Raw genomic sequence first — 12,344 nt, forward strand, 5'->3', positions numbered from 1 at the left:
ATGCACACAATGTACAAAAGTATATGCAGGCAAATCAGTCATACAAATAAAAAATTTAAAAGATAAAATTCATATATGTGTGTATGTATATATGTGTGTGTGTATTTTTATATATGTATATGTGTGTATATATGTATATACATATATATGTGGATTGGTTCAATCTCTATAACTGCATAGATTGATGATTAGTCAAGTACAAAAATATTGCTTTTATCTAAAAATTAAATTGATGAGCACCAAAATAATTTGGCTGGATTTTTTGGTTGAGATAAGCATGACATGAAAACTCAAGTCATATAGGTCAGAATAACAGTCACCTATACAGAAATATATCACCTTGAATAATAAAGTAAAAATATTTATATGACTAGTAATCTATTTTCATGTAACTATAGAATATTCATAAAAATACAAAGAGACAGTATACAAACCAAACACTCAAATAAATATAAATATATGTATTTTAAAGCACTGTTGAAGGAGCTGGAACAATGACTCAATAGGCAAAACACTCATATATATGATGTAAAATCATTCTTTTAAAAAAGAGAGAAAGAAAAAAACAGCATTGGGAGCTGGAGAGATGGTTTCAACATCTAAGGACACTTGTTATTCTTGCAAGAACTCAGAGGTTCAGTTCTAGCACCCATGTGGCAGCTCACAACCATCTATAACTAAAGCTCTAAGGGATCCAACAACCTCTTCTGGGCAAGGGTGGTACCGTTACATATACTCAGGCAATACAATCATACATAAAATAAACCTATTAAAAAAATCAAGTCGGGTGTGGTGGTACATGCCTTTAAGGCAGAGGCAGGCAGATCTCTTGAGTTCAAAGCTAGCCTGCTCTACAGAACAAATTCCAGGACAGCCAGCGCTACAGAGAAACCCTGTTCCAAACCATCACACTATCCCACTCCAAAATCTTCCACTACTTCTTAGACCTAGGCGTATGGGAGAAAATAATCTAAGCTAAGCATCAGACCATACCAGTTCCAATACAAGGCATATCAAGCAAGACAGTATTGAACCAGCTATGATACACTCTATTATATTTAAATATATGAAACATCATATACGCTCATGTGTTTGAGCATTTGGCACCAGCTGGTGTTACTGTTTCAGGAAGTTGTGAAAACCTGAGGACTATGGCCTAACTACCAGAAGTGGGCTGGTGAGATAATAATTTCTGGTTCTGGCCCAAATGCTCTGAATCCTGATCCATTAGGCTATGAGGAGCTAGCTCCAGGAGTATGATCTATCTTCCTGCCATAACACTATGCCTTCCTGACCATAAAGAACTACACTCTTCAAAACCATGAGCAATTAGGTGAGTGGTGGGTGGAGGAATCTAGAGAGAGAGAGAGAGAGAGAGAGAGAGAGAGAGAAAGAGAGAGAGAGAGAGAGAGAGAGAGAGAGAGAGAGAGAGAGAGAGAGGAGGAAGAGAAGAGAAGAGAAGAGAAGAGAAGAGAAGAGAAGAGAAGAGAAGAGAAGAGAAGAAGAGAAGAAGAAAACCATGATGCAAACAAAATGAACTTGTCCTTAATCTGCTTCTGTCAGGTTATTGGTCACAGCCACAAGGAAAGTAATGAATATATAGGGGCATATTGATTCACTTTCTGGTATATCCCTCTATCATGTTTTAAATTCGTTTTCAAATCTTTACCTAAGGTGATGGTAGTAATATACTTCTGTGATTCAAATCATGACTTATTCTATCCCTTATATACTTCCTAATAATAAAAGGGAGAGTTCTGCCCATTCAGAAATGGTATACAGGCATGCAATCAATATAATCTTTACTGAAAGGTGTTCTGGGCCCTCTCACCATTAAGAAGCTTTGAAGAAAATAAGACATCATGGGCTGGTGAGATGGCTCAGCAGGTAAGAGCACCCGACTGCTCTTCCAAAGGTCCTTAGTTCAAATCCCAGCAACCACATGGTGGCTCACAACCATCCGTAACAAGATCTGACTCCTTCTTCTGGTGTGTCTGAAGACAGCTACAGTGTACTTATATGTAATAAATAAATAAATAAATCTTTAAAAAAAGAAAATAAGACATCATGTAAAAACAGTGAGTACAGGCAGGAGGCCTAGGAAAACACATGAAACAAAATAAAAGAGCAAAAATAAAGTTTAAGACAAGGGAATATGGAGATAAAAAATATATGTGGACCATTATGAATGAAGTATGTTGGTTCCTCATAACCCCAAAAATATACTGTCCTATACACAATCCAGCTACATCAATCCTATGTATATACCAAACAGAATCCAAAACAGCATTACCACAAAAGTACCTGCACACACAATAAATACTTACTGCAGTTCTATTTACTATGAAATATGTAAGTCAGCTTAAATGTCCATCAATAGATGAAGACAAAATGTAATTATGTTTACAAAATGGAATTTTATTCAGCTATAAAGGATACAGTGGCTTAAAGGGCAAAGTACTTGTCATACAAGCCTAACAGCAAATTTAATAAGCAGAATCAGCATAAAGGTGGAGGAAGAAAGCCAAGTCAACAAAGTTGTTCTCTGACTTCCACTGGCACTCTGTAGTACAAATGTACACTCACCCATAATAATGTAACATTTTCAAAAAAGTAATAATTTTAACATTTTTAAAAAGGAGTGAAATATGTAGCATGAAAGATAATAAATGGAAATAGAACTCATCATATGTTGAGTGAAATAAGCTAAACTAAGATAAATATTTAATGTTTTGTCTTATAACTCAAGATTATATGTATGTATATGTGCACATAAGTATATTTGCATGTGTTTGTATATCATGAATATAGAAGGAATACTATTTGAGGAGTGGAAGGAAACAAGCAGTTGGGGAGAGGAAAGACGACACTAGAAGTGATCATAGTGCAAATGAGAAAACCAAAACAGCTTAACAATGAACAAAGCCCTAAATAAGCACACATTGAGATTGTTATGATGCTAGCTCAGTGGGCCCATGCTAACGTACTCATGGTGCACAGGCACATAAAGGCAAAACAACCCATACACATAAATTTAAATTAAAAAAAAAAAAAAACTCAGCTGGGAGGTAGTGACGCACACCTCTATTCATAGCACTTGGGAGGCAAAAACAGGCCTCTTCAGTTCTAGGTCAGCCTGGTCTACAGAGGGAGTTCCAGGACAACCAGGGCTACACAGAGAAACAAACACTGTCTTGGGGGTAGGGGAAAGGAGATTGTTTCTATGCAAGAGAAAAGTGAAGGTGAAGATGATCTACACATGGCATATTTTCTGAAAATAAGTGGTAATTTGTCCCATAGATTTATAGCCACAATCAACATGGACACTGCTGAGCACTGAATGAAGAATCTTTATAGTTACAGAAGATAACTTGCAAAGCAAGCCATGAATTATTTGAGAAGATTAAAAACTATACCTGAAGAGAATGGTTCCACACTTAACTTATAAGCCAGAACCTAAATTTGATCCCAGAACCCACAAAGAATTACCAGGGTTACAAAATGGCACACAGTTGTAAATCCCAGCCTCGAAGAGGCCAAAACTAGAGAATCCCTGTGGCTCTCTGATCACCTATCTCAAAGCAAATAGAAAGTGTCCTTTAGACAACATGTGAGGTTGTTCTCTGGCTTTCACATGCACACATAGGCACTGGTATGTTATGTGTACATACACATACACATATTTTTTTAAAATAAAAAATTTTTTGAGACAAGGTCCCTGGCTGGCCTTGAACTCAAGAGATCCACCAGTCTCTGCCCCTGAAATGCTGGGATTAAAGGGATATACCATCATTCCCAGCCTTACTTAAGGTATTTTTAAAATAATACATATGGGGGACTGGACAGATGACACATTGGTTCTTGCTGCTCTTGCATAGTACACAGCACGCACACACACACACACACACACACACACACACACACGGAAGCTCACAATCATCTGTAACTCCAATTCCAGGGAACCCAGTGCTCTTTTCTGGTTTCCTTAGACACTAGGCCTACACATGGTATACATACATACATACCCTCATTATTAAACAAATAATTCTTAATATATAATTAACTTTTAGAAACCTACAGGTAAACACTGTAGCATAGAAAGACCTATAATCCCAGCAAGTAGCAAGCTTGAAGGATAATATCTGGTCTACAGAGTGAATTCAAAGCCAGTCTTGGCAATTTTACTGAGACCTTTGCCTTAAAAGAAAAAGGAAGAAAAGAAAAAAAGAAAGGGGAAAGACAGAATACCCCTCTATCTCTTGCAAACTTGCCTAGCATGTTTAAGGACATACATAGTTCAATCCCTGGTACCACAAAACTAACCTACAAGAATATTTAAAAGTCAGTGATAAAGCATTTTATACAGTTAGCAAAACTGCAATAGACTTCCCCAGCTAACTACAGAAAACAATTACTAAAGATGAAAATATTTTAAAATGAATTTGGGTAAGCTGGAGAGATGGCTCAGCAATTAAGTGCACTGACTGCTCTTCTAGAGGTCTTTAGTTCAATTCCCAGCAACCACATGGTGGCTTACAACCATGTGTAATGGGATCTGATACCCTCTTCTGATGTGTCTGAAGACAGCTACAGTGTGCATATATATGTACACGTGTGTGTATATATATGTATATACACACACACATGTATATGTGTGTATACACACACATATACATACATATATGTGTATGTGTGTATACACACACATATATACATACATATATATGTAAATATACACACATACATTTGTGTGTGTATGTATGTGTGTGTGTGTATATATATATATATATATCTTTTATATATATCTTTTATATATATATATCTTTTTTAAAAGATATATATATATCTTTTATATATATATATATCTTTTTTAAAAGATATATATATATATCTTTTTTAAAAGATATATATATATATATATCTTTTAAAAAAAAAACGGTGAATTTGGGGTAGTGAGATGGCTCAGTAGGCTCCCACCCAGCCTGATGATCTGAATTCAAGCCCTGAAACCATTACATAGTAGAAGGAGAGTATCAACTTCCACAAGTTGTCCTCTAACCACCACATGACACATACTGATACACAATAAACACGTTGGGGTGGTTTAAACTAAATGTCACCCACAGATTCATGTGTATGAACACTTGGTCACCAGCTGTTGTTGCCATTTTGAAAATGTTATGAAAACTTTATGGGGTGATTCCTGTTTCACTCATGTCCTCCTATGTTCCACAGCCCAACAACCTTGACATTATATTCTTCCTGGAACCATAGTCAAAATAAATTCTTCCTTCTCTAAGCTGCGTCTAACCAAGGTATTTTATTACAGCAAAAGAAAACTAATACATGGATGAAGATAATAAAAAATTTAAAAATGAATTTACAGTTTCAACAAAAAATTTACGAAGTCTTCTAGTGGGAACACATGTGGAAATAAATATAGTCTAAGAATTTGAACAGGTCACACCATAAATCAAGTGAGAGTAAGAAAAGGAAAATTTTTCACTACAACTTTTAAAAAGAAAAGGACTTTCTGGGCCTCTATTCTTTCATGGGGTGTAACCAAATTTCTTTGAAAACCAAATCTCTAAAATTTTACTGTATCTCAATCAATCCTATTCATCCTCTTCTGATCTGGACTCTTGACATTTTCATGTTGCCTTACAGTTTCCTCCTACATGGAACTCGGTATGGTTTAAGACAAGACATTTATAGGAAGGTGAAACGTTGTATGTAGCAGGGAAGGTCCTTAAATTCTGAGAGTAAACTACTCAAAACACCTTCAAGAAGTCCCTGAAACTCATTAGATTCACTAGGTCCCTCTTTTCCCAAGCATATATATGAAGTAAAGACTGCTGAAAGTTACTCACAAATTCTGAGTTACCTAAAGAGGCAGAAACCAGCTAAACTGCGGCCGGGCATGGGGGGGGGGGGGGGTGGCGGTGGGGCGGGACGAGGGGACAGAGGAGGCGGGGAGGCGGGGTGTAGAAAGGACACTCCAAAATGCTGAACTGCCATCAGGTTGTACAGTGAGACCCAGGTTTACAGTTTTCATGAGCTGTCACCCTTCTAGGTGGGTTTTGCTGATATTGTGTCTTCCGTGTCATTTCTGCTTTATCACTGACTTTTAATTTAAATATTCTTGTAGGTTGGTTTGCTTTCTGGTCAATTCTGAGCCCCCCATAAAAATGATTTTTAAAAGCTAGGGTGGTGGTTCATGCCTGTAATCTCAACACTCAGCAAGGAAGCTAATATAGAAAGATCTCCAAGCCAAAATAAGTTTTGGGCCAGCCTGAGCAAAGACTTTCTTTTTATTTATGTGAATATATCTATGTGAGTTCCTCCTGTGGCTTCTGTGGAACTTCTCCCTACATGAAAGGTTCATTTTAATCTCATTGATAAAGACACTGAAAGCAGAAATAACTTCACGTGTATCCAAACATTAAATTCCCCTAACTTGTAAGCCATTCTTTACAGAGTGAGGAACTCCAAGGCCTCCATTAGAATATATATGAATAATGGTGGTTACTCTGGCTGCCCTGCTAAGAAACAAAGCTAGAACATAACAATGCTAAGCAAACTTAGAAACACATTTTGTAAATTAAATTTTAAGTAAAAGTAAATAAATATATATTTTTAATTAAACAAGTAAATTATAGGATACTCTCTCAACATATTGGTGTATCTATGAAAAGTACTTTAATACTTTGCATATAAAGCATTCCCTGAATTGAATGATCCAGTAAGCATAATAATAAGTATCCAGTGAATTAACAAATATTAACTAACAAAAGATACAGCAATGTCTAAGATCTTGTTCTAAATTCATTGTCCTGTTCCCTGACCATAAGAGGTACAGGTGAGAAAACAGAAGCAAAGGAAGCTGTCCTGTAAAACTTTTCTAAAAAGCAATCAAAACTTTTTTTATTTTTGGGGGGGTGGGCGGGGAGGGGAGGTGGCGTCAAGACAAGGTTTCTCTGTGTAGCCCTGGCTGTCCTGGAACTTACTCTGTAGACCAGGCTGGCCTCGAACTCAGAAATTCACCTGTCTCTGCCTCCCAAGTGCTGGGATTAAAGGCATGTGCCACCACTGCCAGGCCAATCAAAAAAATTAAAGTTAGCAATGGCTATTCCTAGAGGAGAAATAACCGGTTAATATAAAAATATTTTTCACTGGAAAAATTCAGTAATAATTCAAGTAATTTTAAAAACTCAAAATGAAAGGAATATTATAGTACCAGGATATTAAAAAATTACATACCTATTTAGTATAATTTGAAAGAATAGATGATGACATGACAAAATTTAGTTGTTTGAAGGATAAAATACTGCAAATATATCATCTATCTCTTTAAAAAACAAAAAGTGGGGTTGCAGAGATAGCTCAGTTGCCAAGATCACTTGCAGAGAACATGGGTTCAGTTCCCAGCACTGACACAGTGGCTAGCAATCATCTGTAACTTCAATTCCAGGTCATCCGACAGCCTCTCCTGACTTCCTTGAACTCCATGCACACAGACATACATTTAAGCAAAACACTCGTGTCCATAAAATAATAAATCTTCAAAACATTTTAATAGCAAAACAAAAACTAAAATTCTTAAAGAATATACATTTTAAAAAAACAACAAAAATTTTGGTCTAATATTCTAGTCTATTATTCAAGAGTTGCAAAGTGCCAATATGAACCTAAGCCAGTAAATATTCTTAAATTTTTTTTCAAAAACTACATAGTTTGCCCATGGTTCTGAAGGATGGAGACAGATGGAAGAACATGAACTGGTCAGCAAAGTGTAGGGAGTAAAATACTCACAGAGGGGCTGAGGCGAAGGAGGAAGGCTAAATCTTCTGGGCAGAACCCCAGAGAGGCGCCAAGTCAGTGACCGATGAACGAGGAAGGTCAGTAGTGAGAAGTGGGACTGAAAACATCTGTCATAGCAAGAAGTCAAGAGAGAATGTCTAAAGTTGATAAACCAAAAAATAGACACTATAAACATATTATTTAGAAGCATGGAGTTAAATCCCCAGGAAATCTGAACCAAAAATGTTTTATGAAAGCAGTTGTCCCTAGGGAGCAGCAACAACTCTTTAGTAGCAGTTTATTAGGAGAATGTTAGGTACTTGATTTTTAAGCTTTTATTCTTTGTAATTTTACATTTTGCTCATTTTGTTTGAATATACAACCATAATTTTACTTCTTAAAGTCAGGGCTATAACTTATTTGACAGTGTTAGTCACCTATAAGGTGTGGAATCATCAAACAAATCTACCATAACTTGACCAGAATTCCTTTCTCCTAACAGAAAGGAAAAAATAGGAGTATTGTTAGTAAAAATATCATTTCGGTATAAAACATTTGCTTAAATGGGTATACTGAGATGCTAGCCAAAATACCTTCCTGTTATTTTGTTTTGTTTATTATTTTTTGAGACAGGGTTTCTGTGTGTAACTCTGGCTGTTCTAGAACTTGTTCTGTAGACCATGCTGACCTCAAACTCACAGAGATCTGCCTACCTCTGCTTTCCTGAGTGCTAGGATTAAAGACTTCCACCACCACCTAGCCTGCCTTACTGTTTCTACGGATCAATCTAGCAGCCAGAGAGACCCCCTATAAATCTAAATCATGTTGCTATTCATATGGTGACCTAACCTCACTTGGTGAGGGCCTTACAAAGTCCTTCAGAATTTACCAGTATCCCACTCCAACCTTCTGTCTCTGGGTTCAGCTACTCACTCTCTCATTTTCCTGCAACCCTCACATCTACATCCCCTTTGCAGATGCTGCACTTGTGGTACCCTTCACACATTCCCTCCCTCACTGGGCATTCTTAAATCAAATGTCACCCTAACTTTAATGTTTAACTCCCATGTTCTTAGGAAACGTAAACTTTTACTTTCCACTTAGTATTCGACTACATTTTATTTTATTAATTATGTTTAACTCCTTTACTTCACCTAGAATGTTAGTTCTAAAGGAACATGAATTTCTGTTTACTAAAGCCCCAGGATCTATTATCTATGACAATAACTGTTTGACAAGCTAATGGTTGGTTAAAAAAAAAAAAAAAAAAAAAAAGGTAACATCACAGGAAGCAGCCACAATATTGATAACTAAGTAAAAAAGTTTAGAATCCTTAAGAAATTCTGAGAAGTATATTTGCACCTCAGAGGGAAGAAGACAGAAACAGAGAAAATTAACACAAACTTGCTCTGGAAGGACCTGCTCCATTAACAAGTGAAATGGCCTTTTTTATTCCAAGTCAGAGTACTAATCTCACACATTAACAACAACTAGTCACAGACCCAATGCATTCAAGTTTGAATAAAGATCAGGAGCACATTGTTCACCATCTTCAGTCTCCCCCACCCCCTCCAATAAACACAAAGAAGAAATTGGTACTCTGGAGAAATTCTTACAAAAGAATTTTTCAGTGTGGTACACATGAATGACAGAGAATACATCAGTCATAACTTCAAAGAATTTCATCTGCTCTGCATGGTAACTTATGAAATAAAAAAATAACCTTTAATGACTTTCAATGACCATCAGTAAAAAGTAATTAACCATTCTTTCTTGATACACAGAAACATACGTAACAATCAGAATTCTACTATGTGCAAGCAGTTTATACATCTTCAGAAAGAATTATAATTAAGGGTTTACCAAATCTCAAGACATTAACAAAACACAGTATCTGACACAAAGACTTGATCAAAATCATTTGTCTTTGTGTTCCCGGATAAAAACAGATTTTGACATGGCTACTCTGCAACTGTTTTGAACCCATCTTCTCAAAAACAAGATAGCTTCACCTTTTGCCATTACAAGTAGTAAAAGCATTTGTAAATAGAAGGTAAATTGAAAAGTCTGCTAACAGACATAACAAAACTGAATGAAGTAGTGAAGCCACTGGCAAAATGAAACAACCAAACAAAACAACCCCACATTAAAATAGCAGACCTGATACTGAAGAGAATAAACTTAGGAAAGATTATCAAGAAAATAACATACATCAGAACAGAACAAAGGAAGCATTTAGTAAATAATGAAATAGAACCAGAAATGTAGATGTGCAATTATATAACTAATGCTTAAGAAAGAAATTCCAAAATTAAAGCATATTAAAAGATATCTAAGAAACTTTCCTGAGCCCACAGATTGAGATAGCTTACCATTAACAGGAAAATGTAATAGAGAATCACACCAAGAGTGAGATACATTCTGATGAAGTTACTGAACTTCAAGGATAAAGAAAGAAATCTGCCAATACTCAGGCAGAAGTAGGTCACCTACACAGGGAAAAAAAAAGTCAGGCTGGCCCCAGACTTCTCTCTAGTAACCCTATACGGCAAAAGACAGGGGAACAGTCTGTTGGGTTTTAAAGGGAAGGGAATGTAGCTTCTGTAACCAGACAAAACATCCTTTCACTTTGAAAGCCATGAATAGTGTTTTTAAACATAAGAATGCTGAGACTAAGCCGGGAGGGGGGGGGGGTGGCGCACGCCCTTTGATCCCAGTACTCGGGAGGCAGAGGCAGGAGGATTTCTGAGTTCGAAGCCAGCCTGGTCTACAAAGTGAGTTCCAGGACAGCCAAGGCTACAGAGAAAAACCCCCGTCTCGAAAAACCAAAAAAAAAAAAAAAAAAAAAAGAATTCTGAAACTATTGCCTTCAAAAGCAGCTGTTCTCAGAACAGATACTTGATAAGTAGACTAAAGTGTACTAAGGCTTTAGCTTTACAGTAACAACCACAGGTCAACTACAAACTACAAAGGTTCATTAATGTTCAGAAGTTAATGCACTCAATTTGACATTTTAGCTTATCTGAAATCAGCATCCATATTACAACTGATGATGCCATGGTTTGACAACATTTATCCATGTTAGCAGTTTATTACATATTGGCTTTATTACAAGATAATAAAACATTTAAAAATTGATGGTATCCTAAACAAAATGAAATAAAGTATTTTTGTAAGATGAGAAGAATGATGAGAGCAAATTAAAAAGTAATTTTAAAAGATGATGAAAATCAAACAGAAACACAGGCAACAACAACAGACTAATATTATTACAGAAGTAAAACCAAATTCACATTTATGTGAACAAGTAAAAGCATCTTAAACTGGGTCCAAAAATAACTAACCTTGATCCAACTATATAGGGGGTCTACATGAAACAAACCTAAAAAGGTGACTTTGAGAAGTTAAAAGTAAAAGGTTAGACAAAAGTGTATCAGGCAGATATAAACACTTTTAGAACTCATTAAATTAAAAATGAAACAACATTGAGAGCCAAAAGACAGAGTCACTTTTTCTAGTGATCAAAATCTAGCCAGACATGGTTGCCAACACCTCTTATGCCAGACCTCTAGAAGGAAGCAAACAGATCCAGAGTTCAAGGCCAACCAGGGATACAACATGGTAAAACTTCCAACAACATTTTTTAAGGCCCATAATCTAAGTACTTTCAACTGATCATGAATTAAAATTAAGTACTGAGCATTCAATTAAATGTTAGACAATAAAAAGGCTAAAAAACAGAAAAAAAGGGATTTTAAAATGTCTTAAATTGCTTAGAGAACAGATGCCTCCATAATTCTAACAACTGGGAGCTGAGGCCAGTGACAAGTCTAGGCAGGTAAGGGTGTTTTATTGCTAAACCTTGGAACCTGAGTGCAAAACCAAGAACCCACATGGTAGAACTGATTTCCACTACACATGTGCCCAAGGTACACAAAAGCTCACATACACACAGACCTACACAAAATAAATATGTAATTAAAAGCAACATATGAGGGCACACATCTTTAATCCTAGTGCTCAGGAGGCATAAGTAGGCTGATCTCTTTGGGGTCATCTTGGTCTAACAAAACAAGTCCCAGGCCAACCAATCTTACATAGTAAGACTCAGTGTTTAAAAACAATAAAGGAGCTGGAGAGATGGTTCAATATTTGAGAGCACTAGTTTCTCTTCCAAAGGACCCAAGTTCAGCTCCCAGCACCCACACAGTTGTCTGTAGCTCCAGTTCCCGGAGAATCTGATACCCTCGCACTGACATACATGCAGACAAAACACCAAAACATGAAGGGGAAAAAAAACTAGGCTGAGTGGTGCACACCTTTGATCCCAGGACTTAGGAGGAGGAGACAGGTAGATCTCTGTAAGGCCAGCCTGGTCTTGAGCGAATTCCAGGACAACCAGGGCAACTCAGAGAAATTCTGTCTCAAAAAAGTAAGAAAGTGGGGTTTTGTTGTTGTTGTTGTTTAGGTTAAAGTTCATCATCACTAGCTACAAGGTGTGTTGAAAGCCAGTCTGAGCAATATGAGACTCTATTTCATAAGTT

The 12,344-nt window shown here is 36.5% G+C and overlaps 1 protein-coding gene across 4 annotated transcripts in view; it reads right to left on the reverse strand.

Annotated features, from left to right (window-relative positions):
• Positions 1 to 12,344, reverse strand: part of Ube2g1 (ubiquitin conjugating enzyme E2 G1) — a 79,693-nt gene that overhangs the window by 33,820 nt on the left and 33,529 nt on the right. The window contains exon 2 of one of the 4 annotated variants that reach the window (XM_085829832.1): positions 7,813 to 7,928. The exons of the other annotated variants lie outside the window; for them this stretch is intronic. The gene's annotated coding sequence lies outside the window, so the exon portion shown is untranslated. The remainder of the gene's footprint in view (positions 1 to 7,812; positions 7,929 to 12,344) is intronic. 4 annotated transcript variants of the gene reach the window in all.

The sequence above is a fragment of the Mus caroli genome, unplaced genomic scaffold (genome assembly GCF_978045245.1).
Source record: "Mus caroli unplaced genomic scaffold, Mus_caroli_1 scaffold_13, whole genome shotgun sequence".
NCBI classification, from domain to species: domain Eukaryota; kingdom Metazoa; phylum Chordata; class Mammalia; order Rodentia; family Muridae; genus Mus; species Mus caroli.